General features: G+C 44.2%; 1 long non-coding RNA gene and 1 other non-coding gene across 2 annotated transcripts; both read right to left on the bottom strand.

The window, feature by feature from the left end:
* Window positions 1–13,763: 13,763 nt before the first annotated feature.
* LOC100848985 (uncharacterized) lies at window positions 13,764–16,689 on the bottom strand. Its single transcript, XR_139270.5, has 3 exons — window positions 16,664–16,689; window positions 14,830–14,855; window positions 13,764–14,332 (listed from the first exon to the last, which is right to left on the bottom strand). It is a non-coding gene; the product is annotated as an uncharacterized lncRNA (long non-coding RNA).
* On the bottom strand, window positions 14,704–14,776 carry LOC112446503 (small nucleolar RNA SNORD93). Its single transcript, XR_003034513.1, has one exon. It is a non-coding gene; the product is annotated as a small nucleolar RNA SNORD93 (small nucleolar RNA).
* Window positions 16,690–24,244: the final 7,555 nt, after the last annotated feature.

The raw sequence follows: 24,244 nt of genomic DNA, 5'->3' as shown, positions 1-24,244 counted from the left end.
ACATGATGGATGAATGGAGTAAGTAGATAGATAGGATAACAGTAACAGAACTAATGGCAGGGATGTGATTAGATAAGACAGTCCTCATAAAGCCCTATTTCCTTCCACATATAGTAGAACTTGTCAGTGTTAGCAGCTTTATTCATTATTGTTGTTATTGCTGTCTTTAAAAAAAAAACCTGCTATGGCAATAAATTTTTTTCTATGACTAAATTCACCCTTCCCACAGCTCTTGAGCTAGAGCAGATTTAGCTCACATAACCTGTTCTCCTTCCTTTGTAGCCTTATTTGGCTCTTCTAATCCTTTTTTGGAGTTTAATTTATGCTATGTCTTACAAATACTTGCATATTTAAAAAATCTGTTTGCAGTCATTGCCTATTCTGTCCTGGAAGACAAAAAGGTATTTGTCATTCTCTTTTCATGAGTATCTACTTCTTCAGAAAAGAACTTCAAAGGAAATATCTACCACTATTTCCAAGAGCTCGTTGCTGCATCTCAAGCTTGGTGCACTTCTGTTCTTTACTCTCTCCTGTGTCTTCCCTCTCTGGTCAGCATCCACCTCCTGACTTCACTGTATGTCTTAGTCTGGGTTCTCTCCAGTGCAATCCTGGAGACAAGGATTTGAGGTGAAAAGTAATCTATTTGGAAGGTGATCCCAGGAAGCGTGGCGAAGGAATCGGATGTGAGACGAGGAAGGGAGACAAGCCAATAAAGAACATGTTACTGTATGGACTAGTGTTGCAGGAAATTAGGGGTCTGTTCCCTGGGGCCCTATGAGAGACAGTGCAGGACAAACCTCCAAATCATCCCACCAAGGGCGAAGGAACTGGAGTGAAACACCAAGTGTTGTCACTCATTGATCAGGGCTTGTTGCCAGGGGTGTTGACTTCTGGACACTTGCAGCCTGCCCTCATGTTGCTATTTCTGGACAGAGACTCTCATTTAAAGACACCCAAATACTTGGGGTAGGAAGCCATCAGTGCCCCCAGGAATTGTCCAACAAAGCAGCAGATGAGGTTGGGATGGGCTGAGGGCATCAGGGCAAGTGCTGACATGCAGCTTATTTGGATTTTATTTCAGGTGAAATGGACTCTTGGGAAACCACTGATGGATTCACTGACAAGTCCAAAACTTTGGAAAAGCCAAAGAACTATAAGCCTAACCTTGCAGGCCAACAGGCCACAGTCTCAGAGTTTTCTGTCTGCCTTCAAAATACGTGGAGGCTGGTGCGCATGTGCCATGAGGGTGGGAAGCCTACTGCAGGCAGACTGTCTTCTTGGCCTGGCCTGGGCCTGGCTTTCCTCTGCATAAAGGTGCTGGGCTTTGACTGCATCACCACTGGCTCCACCTATGTCCAAGGATCGGAGGCTCTCTGCTTAGCATCTTCACAGCCCTTTCTGCTTTATCTGGCCTGACGGACACAGTTCTCTTCCCCAGGCTCAGGAGACACTATGGCTTGGTCACCATGGGAATCCTATCTAGCTGGTTCCACATGGGTTGTCTGACACTCAGTGTATTTTCTGTGTTTGCTCCTGGAAGTCCTTTTGATCTGGCTGTTTTCTTACTTCCATTAAGCAAAAACTTTTCTTCAAACCATGAGTTGCTAAAAGACCAGGTCTGTATTTATTCCTTTGAAAGAAACATGAACCAACCTATCCTTCCAGAATGTTCCTCCAGTCACTGGACCAATAGCACAGTTCTCTTTGAATGAGGGCAGGACCCTGAGCATCCTGTCTTACATCTCCATTACCTTTCTTTTCTCAATGTGATCCTGGCAAGAATCAGTGAGCAGTGGGTCATGTGTGGCATAGGATTTTCTGCAGCCTGTGATGTTGCTAAGTAATTGTAGAAGCATTTCATGGACTCACCGCTGTGTCATTGTAAGTCTTCATCATTCATTCACCAAGAACCCATTACATGACAAGAGCCGTCTTAGACACTGGGGATACAAGAGTGCTTTATCAGACAAGGTCTTAGCTCCACTGAGTGTCTGCATGGGAGACCAATGAATGAGTAAGTAGCAACAGCCAACAACACAATGTGACAGGAGCTGTGTTAGGAAAGGACAGAGGATCGGAGACACATAGGAGAGACACCAAATCTGGTCTTGGGGGCTGGGGAAGCCTTCCCAGAGGGAGACACAATTAAGAGATCCCTGAAGGGCAAGTTCCATGTCCAGTTAGAACTGGACATGGAACAACAGACTGGTTCCAAATAGGAAAAGGAGTACATCAAGGCTGTATATTGTCACCCTGCTTATTTAACTTATATGCAGAGTACATCATGAGAAATGCTGGGCTGGAAGAAGCACAAGCTGGAATCAAGATTGCCAGGAGAAATATCAATATGCAGATGACACCACCTTTATGGCAGAAAGTAAAGAGGAACTAAAGAGCCTCTTGATGAAAGTGAAAGAGGAAAGTGAAAAAGTTGGCTTAAAGATTGCCGGGAGAAATATCAATATGCAGATGACACCACCTTTATGGCAGAAAGTAAAGAGGAACTAAAGAGCCTCTTGATGAAAGTGAAAGAGGAAAGTGAAAAAGTTGGCTTAAAGCTCAACATTCAGAAAACAAAGATCATGGCATCTGGTCCCATCACTTCATGGGAAATAGATGGGGAAACAGTGGAAACAGTGTCAGACTTTATTTTTTTGGGCTCCAAAATCACTGCAGATGGTGATTGCAGCCATGAAATTAAAAGATGGTTACTCCTTGGAAGAAAAGTTATGACCAACCTAGATAGCATAATCAAAAACAGAGACATTACTTTGCCAACAAAGGTCTGTCTAATCAAGGCTATGGTTTTTCCAGTGGTCATGTATGGATATGAGAGTTGGACTGTGAAGAAAGCTGAGCGCTGAAGAATTGATGCTTTTGATCTGTGGTGTTGGAAAAGACTTTTGAGAGTCCCTTGGCCCCTTGCAAGGAGATCCAACCAGTCCATTCTAAAGGAGATCAACCCTGGGTATTCTTTGGAAGGACTGATGCTAAAGCTGAAACTCCAGTACTTTGGCCACCTCATGCGAAGAGTTGATTCATTGGAGAAGACTCTGATGCTGGGAGGGATTGGGGGCAGGAGGAGGAGGGATCAACAGAGGATGAGATGGCTGGATGGCATCACTGACTCAATGGACGTGAGTTTGAGTGAACTCCGGGAGTTGGTGATGGACAGGGAGGCCTGGCGTGCTGTGATTCATGGGATTGCAGAGTCAGACATGACTGAGCAACTGAACTGAACTGAACTGAAGGGCAAGCTAGGTGGGTGACATGAAGAGTGAAGAATGCTCCAGGCAAAGCGGACAGTTGTGCAAAGGCCAAAATGTGAAAATGTGGAGATCTGGGAAAGTGAAAATAGTTATTTCCAGGGTGTAGCTCAGATGGTAAAGAATCTGCCTGCAATGCAGAAGACTGGGGTTGAATCCACGGGTCAGGAAGATCCCCTGGAGAAGGGAATGGTCACCTAGTTCAGTATTTTTTCCTGAAAAATTCCATGGACACAGGAGCCTGGTGGGCTGCAGTCCATGGGGTTGCAAAGAGTCGGACACAATTGAGCAATTAACACTTTCACTTTCAAGCATGTAAATGCTTCAGATGGCATCTACACTGAAGGAGTATTTTGACCTGGATCTTTTCTCTGTGGAACTGGGATGGGGAGAGGGGAAAGAAGACAGCTTGGTGAGGCCAAAGTTATCTTTAGTTGCCTGGGGAAGAGGAGGGAAATCCTGTCCCAGAGACAAGGTGCCTGACTGAGCATCTACAAGCTTGTCACCCTGAGAACTTGGTCTCAGAGCTCTGTCACCAACCATATGTCATTCACCCCTGGCAATGAGGACATTAATGATTTGGTAAGGGTGTTTGGTAAGGGTGTTTAAAAAAGTTTTGGTCATTTTATGCCGGATGAATTCATCAGTGACATGTTGGGTATCAGCAGTGATGGGGTTAACAGCCTGTTGGCCCTGAGTGATTCAACCTGCAGACGCTCAACCTGCAAGGAGTCTGGACTTTGTTCTTAGACATGAACTGCCTGTAATCCAGTTTCCACCCAGGGAGCATCACTTTTGTGCCCAATCCCTGACCCCTATCCCCAATCCACAGTCATCGTTTCCAGAACTCCTCCCTGAGGCCACAGCTCTAAGCCAGGTAATCCTCCACCCCCAGGGCCAAAGTGATGGAATGGAGGGTCCTGGTGGGTGGTGGAAGGATCGAAAGCTGACTTCCTCCTTTACTCAGCATCTCCCAGCCTGCTTCTGCTGTGAATCTCAGCTGGCGCTGGGCTTCAGCAAGGCCCCCGGCCTTCCTGTGGCTCAGAGCTTCCCCTCCTAACCTCCGAGGCCAGCCACAGTGGGGTGGGGGCATGGGGTTCGGGTTTCCTGATTTCTGTCATGTCTTGGTCCACAGAATCTTGGGGATATGGGGAGAGCGAAAATGAGAGGTTTGTAGATCTAGTTCCAGGGTTTATAAAGCCATGGGCTCGCCTGGGAACTGCATTCCTCTGACGTGATGTGCATATTTGAGAAAGGAATCGTTCCTAATTCCAAATAGATGATTTAGAAACCTGTCCTTTCATCTGGAGATGACCTAACCTCTAAAATATTTTAAGTGAAGGACCTGATGGGTGAGTTACCTTTTATTAGGCTATTTGGTTTGTATTTCCCAGTCTTTGATTGAACAAATGATTGAATGCGGGTTGGCAATTTAAGATTACGCAATTCACATTATATTATGAGAATAAACTAGTTCTAAAGGGAAAAAGAAGTCCAAACGACTCTTCCTGACAAAAGAAACATCACGTTTAGAGAATGTGGAATTTTGTTGGCAATGCCTACAATCTAGAGGAGCCTGAGAGGAACTTGGGGTTTTTCTCCATGGCAATAGCAGTTCTTCTTGTTGACTCTTGATAAGGATACCAGAAACACCAGAACATGCTTGATACTCATGAGGGAGCCAGCTCAGGATGTGGAGCCAGGCTGCCCAAGGATGTTGACATGTTACCTAAGCTCCCTATGCCCCTGTTTCCTTATCTGTAAGATGGGATAGTAATGATAGTATCTTCCTATCAGGGAAATGCTGAGGATGCCTTGAAACAATTCCTGCAGGGGATGTGCTTAGTGCAGAACCTTCACAGGTATCAGAGCTATTTACTGAAAATGAATATTAACTCTCGTCTTCAGTCGTCATCATCATTTGTATATTTTGGCTGTGACTGTGGTGCGTTCACGAGCACTGTTGTGTAAGTGCAGAGAGCGGGCTGGGCAGTGAGATGGAGAGCCAAGATACTGGATGACTCCCACATGCATGGCCACCACCAGCAAATGGCACTCACTTGTATTCCCAGCAGAATTGCAAACAACCTCAGGGCTGGCGGCGTGGTCAAAACTGCACATGGTAAAAGCACCAGTGCCCCAAAGGATATAGTGTCGAGCCCTGGTTAGCGTGTTTAGCGTGGCCAGGCCTGGTGGCTGTCTTGGTCATGGGACCAGTGGCCTGTGGCCGCCTGGCTGTCCACCATGAATCCCCAGGCACAGAGTGCACCGTAGGCATCTGCTCAGCAAATACTTGTTTCCATTCCGGGTGGAAACTAAGTTACAGAACTTTGGCTACAGCATGATTTGACACATTGCTCCACAGTCCCTTTGCTTTCTAAAATCTAAGAGCCACGATTCTTTCTGTCCTCAGTTTACAAACAGTTCTGTCAGTGCAGAATCAGCTCTCACCTTGTGCGGCTGCAGCATTTTATAAATATCTCCAACCTGTCAGCACCGGGTCTTAGGGGCCACGTGCCAGTTTACAGGTGAGCTCCAGGTCCGAGTCCTTTGGCAGGCCAAGCTCTGGGGCTTCGAGGTTGTGTGCCGAGTGGTTGGGATGGCCCGGAAGGAGGGGGAGCCCGGGCCAGAGTCCCAGGAGAGAGCCGCCGCATGGTGACAAGGGCAGCCTATGAGGACAGAAGGCCTGGCCAGTGCTCTTCAGTGACAGATACTGGAGGACACAGCATGTTCAATCCAAATTATTCTTGAGCTCAGGGCTGAGTCCAGAGATCAGGACAAGGCAAACAAGACGCCTGTGCAGGGCCAGAGCTGGATTTCAGGGAGAATCCAGGAAAGTGGCTGTTGGCAGAATCTGGAGCAGGCGCCGGAGCCTCCAGGACTGTCACTCAAGGACAGCATTGCCACCTGGTTTCTCACTTATTTGGTGCCTGCATGGCAGGTCCTGAGCCTGCTTTCCAAGTATAATCAAACGGTCGGAAGAGTCGGACATGACTTAATGACTACTGAAAGGGTTAGTCACTCAGTTGTGTCCGACTCTTTGTGACCCCCTGGACTGTAGCTTCAGTCCATGGGATTCTCCAGGCAAGAATGTTGGAGTGGATAGCCAATCACAACAAATGTGGTTGAAGGTAGGGAGGGGAGAGGAAGCTAATTTCTCCTCTGACAAACCAGGAGGGAAGGGGAAAAGCATGGAATTGGAGCTGAATGTGAAGCCCAGACTTGGTTCTTTGTTCTGTTTGGGGCGTGAAATGGAGACGTAAATAAATACATCCAAAATGAAATTATATTGCTACCCAGTGATACTGGTGGTGATGGTGATTCAAAAATATAATTTATCCTACGACAAATTATTGATTGTAATTACCATACCAGGCATGATAGTGTACACATCATAGTATTGTCTCATGTAATCCTCCACTGAGATGGGATCTTGAGATTCCCATCTCACAGAGGAGGAAACAGCCACCGAAAGCTTCATTTATCCAACCTGACCATGCAAGTCAGTGCTACAGCTGGAATTCTCACTGAAGTGTCTGATATTTCTTTCCATTTCTTCTCCCCTAACATCGCTGCCCTGTAGGCCTTTGGTCCTTTGACATCACCGTAATCCAGCTTCTTCAGATCATTCTGGAAGCAGAGCGAAGCGCTGTGAACGGCATACAGTGCTCCCTGAACGACCTCAGGGACCTCATCCACTTCATCCTGGTCATGCTGGCCCTGGGGCCGCAGAAGTTTGGCATGCTAGCCTGTAACCACAGGCCATGTGCTATATATTTTTATGCAAGAAAGTGTATGATTACAAATGCCCATTCTCAGAAGACAGCAAGGAAGGGCACTTCAACCTGAGAGGTAGGCAGAGCCCCACTAATACTGGCCCCAAATCTCACTGTTTCCAGTGACTTCCCCGAGTTGCTGTGGATGCCTATCTTGTTCCACTGCTACATTTGAGAGCAATTATGTCATCCATCACCTCTGCCAACAGCATCAACTGCTTTAAATGCATTTTGGGGTGACAGTGACTTCCCAGAGTTTGAAAGGGGTCTGACTGGTGGCACAGCCATTAACAACTCAGATTCCACTCCAGCCAACTCAGAGGGGCTTGTTTTAATTTTCCCAGCATAATTCAGTGTTTTCAGGTCTTTGTTGTTCTTTTGGTTCTAAAATTAGGCAGGATCTTCGGTTAAAATTGGAGCTGGATCATGATCAATGATGTTTGGTCTCAGTTCCTTGAGTTTTTGTTCCACAGCTGGTTTGTGAATGTTCTTTTGTAAGGACTGAAGCTATTTGTTGAAGTAGATCATGGTAACAACCTTTGGGTGGTTTCTGGAGTCTAGGTCCAGGCCAGGAATCTGATGGTCCCTCAGCTGACTTGGGTAAGCTTTGTCTCAGTGATCAAGCTGAAACATCCAGTTTGACCAGTTAACTCTGATTAAGAAAACCACTAGTTTGTGATGAGCAATTGTCGAGTTTCTGGATGCTTATAACAGTCAACACTCAAACTAATTTTGGGGAACCTAGAAGAAAATCCCAATAGTTCTTTGCTTAAAATAACAAATTGCTATTTTGTAAATACTATGAAATGAAAATTCACTTAGAAGTGAGAACAATGAAGCTGGCAATGCAGGCCCCTCTGGCCTCAAGGTACAGAGAACCTTTGGAGGAGGGAGGAGAATTTGGGGAGTAGCGTGCAGCACACTCAGTACCTTAGAGGCTCATGCTGTTGGGAATATTTTCTAAGACAGGGTTTTTCAGCCTCTGCCCAGTAGAGATGTTGGCCTCCACACCACACTAGATGCCGGGAGCAGGCCCTGCCTACCCACTTGTGAGAATCACAGATGTCTTCAGACATGACCAAATGTCCCCAAGGAGGGTCAAAGAGTCCCCCCACCCCCAAAGCCCCTCTTAAGAATCACTGCTTAAGGCAAACAAGAAAACTAAAGGAAAAAATGTCCACCTATTGTTAAAAGACAAAATGGCTAAAATTCATCCATTAATAAGAAAATTACAAAAAGGGATTTTACACAGACCTGCTTCTTAGAGCTGAGTTGAGTGAAAACATGGCACAGAGAAAATTTCGTGAATATTTTGCTTAACATATGGTATTTTGAAAAATTATACTGTACGTAAGTTCTGGTACTATTTAAGGTGCCACCTCCCGTAATTTTTCTCCTTCCACGAAAAACCTGAAAGACCATGTTCCTACACACACAGATGCAACCAACTGGGTCAGGAAACCAGAAGCACTCTTCACACGGATTCTTCACTAAGGAGGCTGTGTTTTGAGGGGATATAGTACATCCTGTCCCCTGACCTTTGATTATCCTAGTGAATACAAGTACTTGCACAGGGGAGTCTCCGAACAAGTATTTAATGAATCCATTCTGGTCTTTTATTTAAAAGCTCCAGAAGCGCTAGCAGCTTGAGTGTATAATTTATGTCAAGTCTGTACCACTGGCTCCCCACACCTGCACCTCCTGTCCTTGAAAATTGTCTTCTTACCTGTGAACTCTGCATTTTACGTCCAGAATTACTTAATTTTACTTTTGCTTGTCCTCCAGGCCCTCCCTGTGTAGTAGGACACCAACATCTCTCTCTTGGATTAGGGGGCCACTATCTTCATGTTTCCATGAATATTTCATGTTTTAGATCAGTACTGCCTAACAGAAATATAATGCAAGTCACATTTATATATAATTTTAATATTTCCAAAATACTATCATTTAACTTGTAATCAATATAAAATTAAGATTTTATATTTTTTATTGATGTATAGTTGATTTATGGTATTGTGTATTATAGTATTAAGTGTATTATCAGTTCAGTTTAGTTCAGTTGCTCAGTCGTGTCTGACTTTGCAACCCCATGAACTGCAGCACGCCAGGCCTCCCTGTCCATCACCAACTCCCGGAGTTCACCCAAACTCATGTCCATCGAGTTGGTGATGCCATCCAACCATCTCATCCTCTGTCGTCCCCTCCTCCTCCTGCCCTCAATCCCTCCCAGCATCAGAGTCTTTTCCAATGAGTCAACTCTCCACATGAAGTGGCCAAAGTACTGGAGTTTCAGCTTTAGCATCAGTCCTTCCAAGGAACACCCAGGACTGATCTCCTTCAGAATGGACTGGTTGGATCTCCTTGCAGGCCAAGGGACTCTCAAGAGTCTTCTCCAACACCAGTTCAAAAGCATCAATTCTTTGGTGCTCAGCTTTCTTGACAGTCCAACTCTCACATCCATACATGACCACTGGAAAAACCATAGTCTTGACTAGATGGACCTTTGTTGGCAAAGTAATGTCTCTGCTTTTGAATATGCTATCTAGGTTGGTCATAACTTTCCTTCCAAGGAGTAAGCATCTTTTAATTTCATGGCTGCAATCACCATCTACAGGGATTTTGGAGCCCAGAAAAATAAAGTCTGACACTGTTTCCACTGTTTCCCCATCTACTTCCCATGAAGTGATGGGACCAGATGCCATGATCTTCGTTTTCTGAATGTTGAGCTTTAAGCCATCTTTTTTACTCTCCTCTTTCACTTTCATCAAGAGGCTTTTTAGTTCCTCTTTACTTTCTGCCATAAGGGTGGTGTCATCTACATATCTGAGGTTATTGATATTTCTCTCGGCAATCTTGATTCCAGCTTGTGCTTCTTCCAGCCCAGCATTTCCCATGATGTACTCTGCATATAACTTAAATAAGCAGGGTGACAATATACAGCCTTGACGTACTCCTTTTCCTATTTGGAACCAGTCTGTTTTTCCATGTCCAGTTCTAACTGTTGCTTCCTGACCTGCATACAGATTTCTCAAGAGGCAGGTCAGGTGTTCTGGTATTCCCATCTCTTTCAGAATTTTCCAGTTTATTGTGATCCACACAGTCAAAGGCTTTGGCATAGTCAATAAAGCAGAAATAGATGTTTTTCTGGAACTCTCTTGCTTTTTCCATGATCCAGAGGATGTTGGCAATTTGATCTCTGGTTCCTCTGCCTTTTCTAAAACCAGCTTGAATGTCAGGAAGTTCACGGTTCACGTATTGCTGAAGCCTGGCTTGGAGAATTTTGAGCATTACTTTACTAGCATGTGAGATGAGTGCAATTGTGTGGTAGTTTGAGCATTCTTTGGCATTGCCTTTCTTTGGGCTTGGAATGAAAACTGACCTTTTCCAGTCCTGTGGCCACTGCTGAGTTTTCCAAATGTGCTGGTATATTGAGTGCAGCACTTTCACAGCATCATCTTTCAGGATTTGGAATAGCTCAACTGGAATTCCATCACCTCCACTAGCTTTGTTCGTAGTGATGCTTTCTAAGGCCCACTTGACTTCACATTCCAGGATGTTTGGCTCTAGGTGAGTGATCACACCATCGTGATTATCTGGGTTGTGAAGATCTTTTTTGTACAGTTCTTCTGTGTATTCTTGCCACCTCTTAACATCTTCTGCTTCTGTTGGGTCCCTACCATTTCTGTCCTTTATTGAGCCCATCTTTGCATGAAATGTTCCCTTGGTATCTCTAATTTTCTTGAAGAGATCTCTAGTCCTTCCCATTCTGTTGTTTTCCTCTATTTCTTTGCATTGATTGCTGAGGAAGGCTTTCTTATCTCTTCTTGCTATTCTTTGGAACTCTGCATTCAGATGCTTATATAGTTCTTTTTCTCTTTTGCTTTTCGCTTCTCTTCTTTTCACAGCTATTTGTAAGGCCTCCCCAGACAGCCATTTTGCTTTTTTATAGTATTGTGTATTAAGTATTATTAAGTATTGTGTATTATAGTATTACTATTATAATATAGTATTGTGTTAGTTCCAGGTGTACAACATAGTGAGTCAGTATTTTTGCAGATTACAAGAAAGTTATTACAAGATAGTGGGTATATCCTTATTGCTTATCTATTTTATGTACTATAGCAACTTGTATGTGTTAATCCCATACCCCTAGTTTGTCCCTCCCCACTTCCTTCTCCCCTTTGGTAACCACAAATTTGTTTTCTGTATCAGTGGAATCTAAAAAATACAAAAGGTTGTAAATGTACTTTTAAAAATAATTCTTCCAAAGCTTATGTTTTTTATACCTCAGCTTATTACCTATTTGCACTAGCCACATGTCAAGTGTTCAATAGCCACATGTAGCTAGTGGCTACTGTACTGGAGTAGTTTGAACTCTATGATAATTCTCAAAGTTCCACATTTTTCTCCAGTACAGAAGGCCTGTAAATAATACAATGGGCTCTATTCTGCCATAGATAGTGGGAGTAACATGTCAGAGCATTTGCCCAACTGGAAAATCATTCCATCAACTACAACATTCCCAGAAACAAATCATGGTGACCTACATCATCCTGAATTAACTAGGTTTTATCTCATGACTGAACTGAACTGAACCAGATTGATGTGGAGCTATTCCAGAAATGCAGATGGCAACTGTGGAGGGTACCTTAAGATACTTGGCCTTTGCAGTACAGATAAACTCCACCAGGGGGCTTGCTAGCTGTGGTTGCACAGTCCCAAGTCAGAGAATTTTATAAAATACCAGAATCAGTTTATAAACTTTTCAGTTTACAAACACAAGGAAAATTTTGGAAAGGCAATTTTTATGAGTAAAAAATTAAAATAAGTTTTCCATACACATCTGTTTACTTATTCAGTCTCAACATGGCTTTCCTCTTGAGGTTTCATCCCCAACTTTGGCTCACAGGGGTCACTGGCTGACTGATCTTATCATTCTTTACTATCTCTAGATCCCCATTTAGTTATCCACTTTCTCTATTCTATTTCATATCATGAGGGAGAAATGAGAATCTTATTTGGGTTCCAGGGAGCCTAGAATACAAATAACCCTGCCTCCTCCACCTTGTCCATTTAAAATTTACATTCAGGTGCAAAATGACCGATTTGCCAACTGGATTTCCTGACTCCTAGGAAGCTCAGTCATACTGGTGGGAGCCTTAAAGCATCAGGTCTAGTGGCTTGGTTTTATATCCTGCACTCTAGTTGCTGAGCTTTTGTATTTCAGTTGCTATGTCTCATCTGACTCTTTGAGACCCCATGAACTGCAGCACTCCAGGCTTCCCTGTCCTTCACTATCTCCCAGAGTTTGCTCAAGCTCATGTCCATTGAGTTAATGATGCCATCCAACCATCTCATCCTCATCCTTTCTCTTGCCCTCAGTCTTTCCCAGCATCAGGATCTTTTCCAATGAGTTGGCTCTTTGCATGAGGTGTCCAAAGTATTGGAAATTCAGCACCAGTTCTCCCCTCTAATTATCATGTTGCTATTTGTTTAGTCATGTCCAATCCAGGCGATCTTCCCAGCCAAGGGATTGAAACCATGTCTCCCACATTGCAGGTGGATTCTTACTGTCTGAGCCACCAGGAAAGCCCCCAATTTGTTTATAAGCCACCCCCAGATCATTCCGGGAACGTGGTTTGGGTATAAAAGATATAAAGATTCTCTTCATGCCCAAAGCTCCTCCCTTGGAATAACAAGTCCTCTGAAAACATTTCAGCTCCAGATCTGCTGCTCTTCAGGGCCTGGTAGTTTTAGTCATGCTTAGTCACTCTTGCTTTTAGCGCAACATGTAGGCATGTATGATGCCAAGGAGGGCAAGCTGACTGCTGAACTGGCTGCAACTCACTTTGGTGGTCCTAGATTTTACTTAAAGGTATTGGAACGCTCCATTGTCAGGGTACAGGGAAACGGGTTGGGGGAGATGGAGCGATTATGCATCATCCCTGGAGGCACAAGAAGGCACCTGAAAGCCCCACTTCCTCCTACAGGCAAGATGGCACAACACAGCTGCCAGGGTTCCTGATCACGGTGAGTAGGGCTCAACAGGCTGTGGCTAGACCTGTTATCCACAGGAATGAACTGGCCCATCCCTTTTCAAAAGAACCCTTGCACATCCCCATGGAAAGTATCCACATAACTTATGCACCAAGCTTAGCCATTAACCCAGTTATTCAGCATTCTCCCTGGTGGCTCGGCTGGTAAAAAATCTGCCTGCAATGTGGGAGACCTGGGTTTGGAAGATCCCAGGGGAACAGCTCCAATATTCTAGCATGGAGAATTCCCTGGACAGAGGAGCCTGGCAGGCTATACAGTCCATGGGGTCGCAGAGTCAGACTGAGCAACTTTCACTCACGCCTCACTTAATTCCCTGGTTTAGCCAGAATCTGCCAAAGCCATTCTAAATTTTGTTGTGTAATTTTCACACTTCATTTTCTGCTACGATGTGGCTACTAGTATACATTGTCAAGAGACAGGGAAGTGTCATACCACTCACACACAACCTGCCAAAAGCTGTTGTCTGAAACATCTATAAAGAAAACTTGTATATCCTTGATGGGTAAGGTAACACATCCTTTGACTATTTCTCAAGCATTTACACACTTACATGATCCCAAGGTGATTTTGATGTTTTTGCCCACTTTATTCTCAGCTGTTTTATCACTGACCCAAGTCTTCCCACAGATTTCATTGGAAATCTCATTTAAGATGCCAGAAAGGGAAAGTTTTTAAGTCATATTTATTGAAATTGAATTTACATTCAGTAAAACTCACTCCAAATTTCTGACAGATGTAATTACCACTATAATCAAAGTGTAGAACAGTTCCTCAGGCCCTACCCTCAAAATGCTATGCAACAAACTCCTCCACTTATCTGTCCTGTATACAATGGGTCAAATTTAACCATCAAAATGATAAACAAAACTGCAAGCACAAAACCCAGAGGTTTAGCATAGTCAAAAGAATGGGATTTAAAAATAACCTTTGTAAATTAAAGCAGCTAACCAAATTCTCTTTTAAGATAGTTGTAGAATAGCTAGTCTAGCTACTGTGTCAAGATTCAGGCTGGATGGCAGAAAAACTGTTTTAAATAATGGAAGTGAATTCTGCCAAAAATTCTCTACAGGGCAGATATATATTTTTACAGATACTTGGCAGTTTTTTCCTAAAATTCACCCCTGCTACCACCATGAAAAGGACAAATAGCAAAAAACTCTATTCTGTATATATCAATCATCACATGTTCAAATACACCTTATCTCCTGGAAAAGCTTCTTTCAAGCACCAGCCCTGTAAGAGAAGTATCACAGTAGGTAATTAGAGCAGCAATTACTAAATTAGATTTAAGAAAATATAGTGACTAAACCATGTTTATAAAAGCAGTGCAGGTAAGGAAAATGAATTCCCCAATGAACTACATATTGTCAAATCAGGCATAGCAATATTCTGACATTAAAAAAAAAAAATTAACTCATTGCCAAAGATAAACATCTTTAAAGATTAGATGCCAATCACTTAAAAATACTTTTGTAAAATAACATTTTTCTTGGCATAATAAAATGTTATTTATTTACTAGAGCCCCCCCCCCCCATTTTATTTAAAACATAATGTTTAAAGGGGGAGGATGTGATTGCACTTAATACATTCCTGCCCATCAAATTGGCCTCAGGTAAATCCTTTAACCCATCAGAGCAGAGGGTATCCAATCAGATTAGGGTTCTCATCCTTGGCCAAGAATTCTATCCAACTAATAACTCAGGCCAGATTTTCTCCATTAGGTCCATACCTTAAGCTTGTCAGCATCTTGTCAGCCTGGTAGGAAAGAGAGAAAAACAATGTTAAAAATATCACTAAGTTTTTAAAAATTATTTATTTTAATTGGAGGATAATTACAATATTGTTTTGGGCATTTTGTGTCTTTTTTTTTTTTCTCTTTTTGGTAAAGAGTATCTTATTGGGCTATTTACCTTTGTTGACTAAAGAGCTAACTGAGTAGAATTCCTGTAAAACAGCAATATTTTCCTAATTTCCTGACACTGGGAATCTCCTGAAATTCCCAGCCAGGAGACACCCTGGGCGTCTCCATTTTATAGAATGTCAGCAGTCACCATCTTTCTAACTTTATCTCCTTGTTACACTAGCATGGAACAATATCAACTTGGGGAAAAACTATAAACATTACTGGTAACAGTATCTGCCTATGAAAGATGGAAACAAACTCTTCACATTAAAAAAAAAAAGCAAAGGAAGCATGAAACTAGTGTACAGAGGCGGAGGCGGAGGCCATCGAATTGAGAACAGTCCTGTCAACACTTGCTCACTTCCCACAGTCTTTAAATAGACACTGGCTCTCAGCCATGTCCCTCTCCTAAAGCGAATTGTTGAAAAAAAAAAAAAGCGGGGGGGGGGGGGGGCGCCGTGCTTAGGACACAGCTCGCATCAGTAAAATCAGATACTTTCTGATCAGTAAAAAGGTCTTTCACCACTGAGGCAAACATGTAAACATCCCACAAGCCTCCCATTTCAAGAGATCACTAAGCGGTACCAGTGATAACGATTCCTTCATCAGTCAGCTTATAAATTGAGATCTTTACAAATTTTATTAAATCCGGGGAGTAACGCTTTCGATAGGAATGTATACCGGTAAAACACTTAAAATGCCCTCTAATGCTGAGGACCAGAGTGGAACTTGGAAACGCTTCCTCGAGACAAACTTTCTCTAGGGCCACTTTTCCTGTTTATCTTGGCGAACACAAGTCAGAACCCCAAAGGTTCCGACTTCTTCTCAGGCCAGAAAACGATGACGGGCCTCCCGCTCATGAGACCCACACACGTTAGGAAAGAGGGTCCTATGCTGCATAACGCACTGTCAATGCTGAAAAGGGAATGTGGGGGAGAAAAACTGCTCCCTCATCAAGGCTCACAGTAGTTAACCGCTCCCACAAGAGTCACGTAGACCTTTTAAAGAGCCCAACCACAGAGCGAAGTGGCAACTGAGAGGCATTTGCGGAGGGGGAATGCCTGTGTGGGCGAAATTACCTCCGTTACTTGCTAATACCGGAATTAACACTGCTCTGCCTTGAAGGCTAAAGTGTTTCAGGCCCATGATCTCATCCGCTTCCTAAATAGACCTTGTCAGAGTCCTCAGAGCCCCCGGCGGGGGCCCCGCGTGCGTCTCAACTCGCACACCGTCCAGGGCTCTGCGCCTCCGCCCCGGGTCGGCTCCTCCAAGAGTCGTTTGTTTTTTCTCTTTTTATTGCAAAAGGAGCTTGAAGCTCCATGTGGCCCGGATCCCTTGAGCATCGGGGTCCCAGGCACAAGTGACGGGCGCCTCGACCCCTGGGGGAAAGAGGGACCTTAGGCGCCAAGAGCGTTATTTCTGGGGAGGAAGGGTCCCCGGTACCCTGAGGATGTCCTCGCCGCAGAAGAGCTCTCACAGCGGCTCCCGTGGGGCCTGGGAGGCCTCTCTGAGGGGGAGCAGAGCTGAGGTCTAACATGAGCCCTAGCCGCCCACATGGGGCGGACGCGCGGACAGGAGGGGCGCTCCTGGTAAGTGCCACTGGAGAGAACCTCGGGCCACGCGGAGGGCTTTAGCGTCGAGCTGGTGAAAAGCCACTTACCGAGTCACGCGCGGAGGCAGAAAGGGGAGAGAGACAGGGAGACACCCAGTTTAAAAGGGGCCTGGGCGATCAGCACCCGGCGGCAACCAACCAAAAAGTTGCCCTAGAGCCCCGCCCGGCCCGGGACCCAGCCCAGCACCCGCTCCTCCCAGCCAGCGGCACCCTGAGGCCCTCGCGCGCCTCCTGTCGGCGGCCTGGGGCGAGCGGGGCGGACGGCTGTCCCGGCCTCGCGCGGCTAGGGCCTCAAAGCTGACCCACCGACCATCTGCCCCAAACCTCTTCCTAAGAGTGGGGTCCATTTACCTTGAGGCAGATTCAGGGGAGCTTCTTGCACTCTAATAATGTTAGGTATTTCTGCCTGTCTCCCCTCTCCCCACCTCAAGTATCCTTTGCCTTTCCCCAGGATAGTCTGCAAGCTATCAGAAGTCCCCAGCTTTGCTTTTATACTTGGTTCTATCCTTAATCTGGAGAAGGCAATGGCACCCCACTCGAGTACTCCTGCCTGGAAAATCCCATGGACAGAGGAGACTGGTAGGCTGTAGTCCATGGCGTCGCTGAGGGTCGGACACGACTGAGCAAGTTCACTTTCACTTTTCACTTTCATGCACTGGAGAAGGAAATGGCAACCCACTCCAGTGTTCTTGCCTAGAGAATCCCAGGGACGGGGTAGCCTGGTGGGCTGCCGTCTATGGGGTCACACAGAGTTGGACACGACTGAAGTGACTTAGCGGCAGCAGCAGCTATCCTTAATCTGTCCCTGGAATTTTTAGAATTGAGACTTCCTAGGTACTGGAGCACTTTAGATCATTTTGGTTGGAGAGACTGTTTAGGGCAACAAGTATACACTCAGCAGTAGGCACCCTGATTTATGCTGGTGGGTGGGTTGTTGTTGTCAGTCTCTAGGTCCAGTCGGACACTTTTGGACCCCATGGACTGCAACATGGCAGGCTTCCCTGTCCTTCACTATCTCCCAGAGTTAGCTCAAACCCATGTCCATTGAGTCGGTGATGCCATCCAACCATCTCATCCTTTGTGGTCCCCTTCTCCTCCTGCCTTCAATCTTTCCCACTATCAAGGTCTTTTCCAATGAGTCGGCTGGCTCTTCCCATCAGGCGGCCAAAGTATTGGAGCTTCAGCTTCAGCATCAGTCCTTCCAGTGGATATTCAGGATTGATTTCTTTTAGAATTGACTGGTTTGATCTCCTTGCAGTCCAAGAGTCTTCTCCAGCACCACAGTTAGAAAGCATCAATTCTTCCATGCTCAGCCTTCTTTATGGTCTGACTCACATCCATACATGACTACTGGAAAAACCATAGCTTTGACTATAGGGACCTTTGTCGGCAAAGGTCGACATGCCATGATGTACCGGATGCCATGATGTACCGGATGCCATGATGTACCGGATGCCATGATCTTAGTGTTTTGAATGTTGAGTTTTAAGTCGGCTTTTTCACTGTCCTCTCTCACCTTCATCAAGAGGCTCTTTAGGTCTTCACTTTCTGCTCTTAGAGTGGTATCATCTGCATATCTGAGGTTGTTGATATTTCTCCCAGGAATCTTGATTCCAGCTTGCAATCAAGCTAGGGGGCAGGAGGGGGAATGGTGTTGAATGAGAAACTGCCCCTGCTTTTAAGGAACATAAAACGATAGAAGCCAATGCAGTGTGCCACAGGATCAAGCCACCAAGCCCAGTCTCCTAAGGACATAAGGGTACCCTTCCTGGAGGAGAGGGTGTCTAGGCTGAATCTAGCATACTAGCAGGAAGCTTGCTTCATGATACAGGCGAAACCAAGAGAGTTAAAGAAGAGTCATAGACTAGAGGGACTTTTAGACCATACAGAATTTCTGGTGGAGTAGAGCACACATTAGGATGCTCTCCAAAAGGAGACTTGTTGCCACAATGGAATGTAAGCCTAATGGGGACTCAGCTTCTCGCTCTGTTGGATCCTCTGAATTCAACATAGTGCCTGGAACATATTTGAGTAAATGGGAAATGACTCCAGGGAAAGGGATTCACCACTGAACCCCTATAGTAGTTGAGTATTCATGCTATGAAACTCTTCAAGGCTCATAGTGATGATCGTGGTGGGGGTCTTATCCCAGAATGTAGCTCTTTGGGTTTCCATGAGTGTGAGTTTATTCCTGCATTCTCAGGACATGGCCTAGAGCTTGGTGCACTGTGAATGCTTGATAAAAACCTGCTTGATTTCCTTTCTTGGTGTGTATTTGCCCTGCTGCTAGAGAGGAACCCTCCACCCCCACCCCCACTCACCATGCCATGTCGCTTTGTGAAGGAACTTCTGCAGGCAAATGCCCTGAGCTTCTGTCCACCCTTTCCTCATTCCCTTCCAGAAAAGAAGGAATTTCAATAAAATCCTGTTCTAACATGAACTTTGAGAACAAACTGGGGTAAGCTTGTTGGCGTCCATCCTCCACCTGTTCCCTGTTTTCAAGATTGTAATCTTCTCTGATGTCTCCCCCTAGACAAGGGTTGAGACATGACCATTTGGAAGCCATTGAGGGTTTTCTTGGTTCAGTGTACAGTTATCTGGGTATAAGTGTCACTCCCTTATCCTTTGTGATTTTCAGTAGTCCAAACTGAATAAAAGATAGTATATCTTACTAATCCTGCAAAAACAAGATCTTGCATTTTACTCACTTTAAATTTTTGGCCCCCATATATGTTATAGCCCCCATAGATGTCCAATGGCTCCTCTTTCTCAAAGAAGAGCAAATCCATTAGGAGGCTGTAAGCTGTGAAGGTTTCTGTTCTTTTTCTTCCCTCATTGCCCAGCATCAATATAAAATAACAGTGACCCAAGGTTAGGATAGGCAGCAGAACAGACTCAGCTCTAAAATCACAATCTTATCAGCAGTAAAGCTAACACTTTCATTTCCCTTCTGTGTCTTGTTTTGCATTGGTTCTGAAGGTGGAAGGGCAAAAAAGCACATTTTTTATCTTCCTCCCCTAACCCTGCAGTTGTCTGATCCTTATTTGTTTCCAGTGGACCAACATCAGATACAGATCTGGGACATTTGCTTTCGCCAATTAATTGGCCCATTCATTTCCTTTTGTCTCTGTTTAGTGCACATTTTGTTGTGTTGCTGTAGTGTAGAGCCAGGAGATAAAGCAACTGAAGACATTATTTATGATTCAAATGATCATAGCAGTTGGGTAACATTTTAATTGGCGTCAGTGGGCCATTTGCCACATGCTGTTCTCTACCCAGCAGCCTGCCTCTTCCAAGCAGCTGTAGGCTTGTTTTCAAGCCAGGAGAGAATGTTTGCTCTCATGGAGGCCTATTGGTTCCACTTGCCTCAGTAGAAGCAGATGATGGCTGCAATGCAGCTGATTTCAGCGATTAGAGGTTGTACAGGTAAGCATGCTGGAAGCACTGGGATACAACTGTACTTGTTTCTGACCTCCAGAATGGATACAAAACAGACTATTTAAAAAATGCCCCCTCGGGTTTGTTGCTCAAACATAGTTGTTCACAAGACCTCTGGAAAATTTAGGAATAAAGGTATAAAATAGATTTCTATTTCATGTTTTATATTCAATATATCAAATATATCACCTTATTGATAAGCATGCTCTAGTTGTAAAACAAATAAAATAAAAACATCCTTGAACTCCACATCCTTCTGCAACTAACTACTTATTTCTTTTTCTCTTGATAGTGTGCGTGCCTCATGCTGAGTCGCTTTAGTCGTGTCTGACTCTCTGCAGTCCCGTGGACCGTAGCCTGCCAGTCTCCTCTGTCCATGGGATTACCCAGGCAAGAATGCTGGAGTGGGTTGCCATGCCATGCTCCAGGGGATTTTCCTATTTTCCTGACCCAGGGACTGAACTAGTATTTCTTATGTCTCCTGCATTGGCAGGTGGATTCTTTACCACTAGGGCCACCTGGAAAGCCCTCTCTTGATAGCAAGTCTCCTCAAAAGCACTGTTTCTAATTGCTCTCCTCTACTCTTCTGAATCTAATTATGTTGGGCAGCCTCGGAGATGATCCCAGTGGCCCCATCTCCTGCTATTCATGCCCTTGTGTAGTTCGCTCCTCTTGAGTGTGGGCTGGACCTGTTGAATTTCTTCCAATGAATAAAGTACAGCAAAAGCAATGGGATGGCGTATGACAAGATGCTCCCTATCATATGTCGTTAGGAAACTGCAAATTAAAACCACAGTGACATGCCATTATATATCTATTGGAATAGCTAACTTTCAAAACACTGACAACACCAAATGCTAGTCCGGATGTATTAATAACTAGCAACTCTCTTCGTTGCTGGCAGGCATGCGAAATGGCACAGCCACTTGGAAGACAGTTTGGCCATTCCTTACCAAAGTAAATGTGTTCTTACCACATAATCCAGCAGTCAAGCTCCTTGGTATTTACCCAAATGAGCTGAAAACTTGCACCCACACAAACACTTGCACACGGATGTTTACTGTGGTTTTATGTATTCATCATTGCCAAAGCTTGGAAACCACCAGACTTCAGTAGGTGAAAAATAAGTAAATTGTGGTACATCGAAACTATGGAATACTACTCTATACTAAAAAGAAGTGAGTTGTGAAGCCATGAAAAAACATGAAGGAAACTTAATTACATAAGTTTACATAATATGCAATTACATAATCACATATTACTAAGTGAAAGAAGCCAACCTGAAAAGTTTACCTACTGTTTGATTCCAACTATATGGCATTTTGGAAAAGGTAAAACTATGGGAACAAAAAAAAAGATCAATAGTTGCCAGAGGTTTGGGGAGAGGGAGAATGAATAGGTGGCACACAGGGGATTTTTAGGTCAGTAGTAGTGAGAACATCCTGTACAGAATTGCTAGATGGACATAAGAAAGAGCTCCTCCATGGCTGTGTCTTAGTGGAGGCATGTGGGATAGAGAATAATTGAAGATGAGCTTTGTTCAGTTGTACATTTATATGATTGTTCAAATTCCGTTTTTCAGTCGCTAAGTCATGTGTGACCATTTGCAACCCCATGCACTGCAGCATGCCAGGCTTCCCTGTCCTTTAGCATCTCCTGGAGTTCGCTCAAACTCAAGCCCAGTGAATCTGTGATGCCATCCAACCATCTGCTCCTCTGTCGTCCCCTTCTCCTCCTGCCTTCTATCTTTCCCAGCATCAGGGTCTTTTCCGATGAGTCAGCTCTTCACATCAGGTGGGCAAAGTATTAGAGCTTCAGCTTTAGCATCAGTCCTTCCAATGAATATTCAGGATTGATTTCCTTTAGGATGGACTGGTTTGATCTCTTTGCTGTCCAACAGACTCTCAAGAGTCTTCTCCAGCACCACAGTTCAGAAGCATCAATTCTTCCATGCTCGGCCTTTTTTATGGTCCAACTCTCACATTCATACTGGAATGTGACTACTGGAAAAACCATAGCTTTGACTATGCAGACCTTTGTCAGCAAAGTGATATTCCTGCTTTTAATATGCTGTCTAGGTTGTCTAACTTTCCTGGTGGCTCAGACGGTAAAGCGTCAGCCTACAATGCGGGAGGCCTGGGTTTCATCCCTGGGTTGGGAAGATCCCCTGGAGAAGGAAATGGCAACCCACTCCAGTACCCTTGCCTGGAGAATCTCATGGACAGAGGAGCCTGGTAGGCTACAGTCCACGGGGTCACAAAGAGTTGGACATGACTGAGTGACTTCACTTTCTTTCACTAGGTTGGTCATAGCTTTTCTTCCAAGGAGCAAGCATCTTAATTTTATAACTGCAGTCTCCTTCTACAGTGATTTTGGAGCCCAAGAAAATAAAATCTGTCACTGTTTCCATTTTTTCCCATCTATTTGCCAGGAAGTGATGGTACCAGATGCCATGATCTTTGTCTTTTTAATGTTGAGTTTTAAGCTGGCTTTTTCTCCCTCCTCTTTAGTTCCTCTTCACTTTCTGCCATAAGGGTGGTGTGCTCTGCATATCTGAAGTTATTGATATTTCTCCTGGCAATCTTGATTCCACTTGAGCTTCATCCAACCCGGCATTTCACATGATGTCCTCTGAATATAAGTTAAATAAACAGGGTGACAGTATACAGCCATGACGTACTCCTTTCCCAATTTGGAACCAGCCCATTTTCCATGTCCAGTTCTAACTGTTGCTTCTTGACCTGCATACAGGTTTCTCAGAAGACAGGTCAGGTGGTCTGGTATCCCTATCTCTTTAAGAATTTTCCACAGTTTGTTGAGATCCACACAAAGGCTTTAGCATAGTCAATGAAGTAGATGTTTTTCTGAAATTCCCGTGCTTTTTCTGTGATCCAGTGGATGTTGGCAATTTGCTCTCTGGTTCTGCTGCCTTTTCTAAATCCAGCTTGTACATCTGGAAGTTCTTGGCTCATGTACTATTGAAACCTAGCTTGAAGGATTTTAAGCATGACCTTGCTAGCATGTGCAACGAGTGCAGTTAGTTTGAACATTCTTTGGCATTGCCCTTATTTGGGATTGGAATGAAAACTGACCTTTTCCAGTCCTGTGGCCACTGCTGAGTTTTCCAAATTTGCTGGCATATTGAGTGCAGCACTTTAACTACATCATATTTTAGGATTTGAAATAGCTCAGCTGGAATTCCATTACCTCCACCAGCTTTGTTTGTAGTAATGCTTCCTAAGGCCCACTTGGCTTCGCACTCCAGGATGTCTGGCTCTACTTGAGTGATCACACCATCCTGGTTATCCAGGTCATTAAGACTGTTTTTGTATAGTTCCTCTGTGTATTCCTGCCACCTCTTCTTAGTATCTTCTGCTTCTGTTAGGTCCATATAATTTCTGTCCTTTATTGTGCCCATCTTTGCATGAAATATTCCCTTGGTGTCTTCAATTTTCTGGAAAAGATCTCATCTTTCCCATTCTATTGTTTTCCTTTATTTCTTTGCATTGATCACTTAGGAAGGCTTTCTTATCTCTCCTTGCTATTCTCTGGAACTCAGCATTCAGATGGATATATCTTTCCTTTTCTCCTTTTCCTTTCACTTCTCTTCTTTTCTCAGCTGCTTCTAAGGCCTTCTCAGACAGCCATTTTGCCTTTTTTCTTTTTTTTTTGTTTTTTTTTTTTTTTCATTTTGCCTTTTTTCATTTCTTTTTTCGGGGATGGTTTTGATTACTGCCTTCTGCACAATGTCATGAATCTCTCTTCATGGTTCTTCAGGCACTCTATCTATCAGATCTAATCCCTTGAATCTATTTGTCACTTCCACTGTATAATCATAAGGGATTTGATTTAAGTCATACTTGAATGGCATAGTGGTTTTCCGTACTTTCTTCAATTTAAGTATGAATTTGGCAATAAAAAGTTCATGATCTGAGCCACAGTCAGCTCCTGTTCTTGTTTTTCCTGACTGTATAGAGCTTCTCCATCTTCAGCTGCAAAGAATATAATCAATCTGACTTTGGTACTGATTATCTGGTGATGTCCATGTGTAGAGAAGTCTCTTGTGTTGTTGGAAGAGAGTGTTTGCTATGACCAGTGCATTATCTTGGCAAAACTCTGTTAGCCTTCGCCCCAGTTCATTTTGTACTTCATGGCCAAACTTTCCTGTCACTCCAGGTATCTCTTGACCTA

The sequence above is a fragment of the Bos taurus genome, chromosome 4 (genome assembly GCF_002263795.3).
Source record: "Bos taurus isolate L1 Dominette 01449 registration number 42190680 breed Hereford chromosome 4, ARS-UCD2.0, whole genome shotgun sequence".
Lineage (NCBI taxonomy): Eukaryota > Metazoa > Chordata > Mammalia > Artiodactyla > Bovidae > Bos > Bos taurus.
Note: the sequence above shows the minus strand (reverse complement) of the source record. Positions and strands in the feature narration are given on the sequence as shown.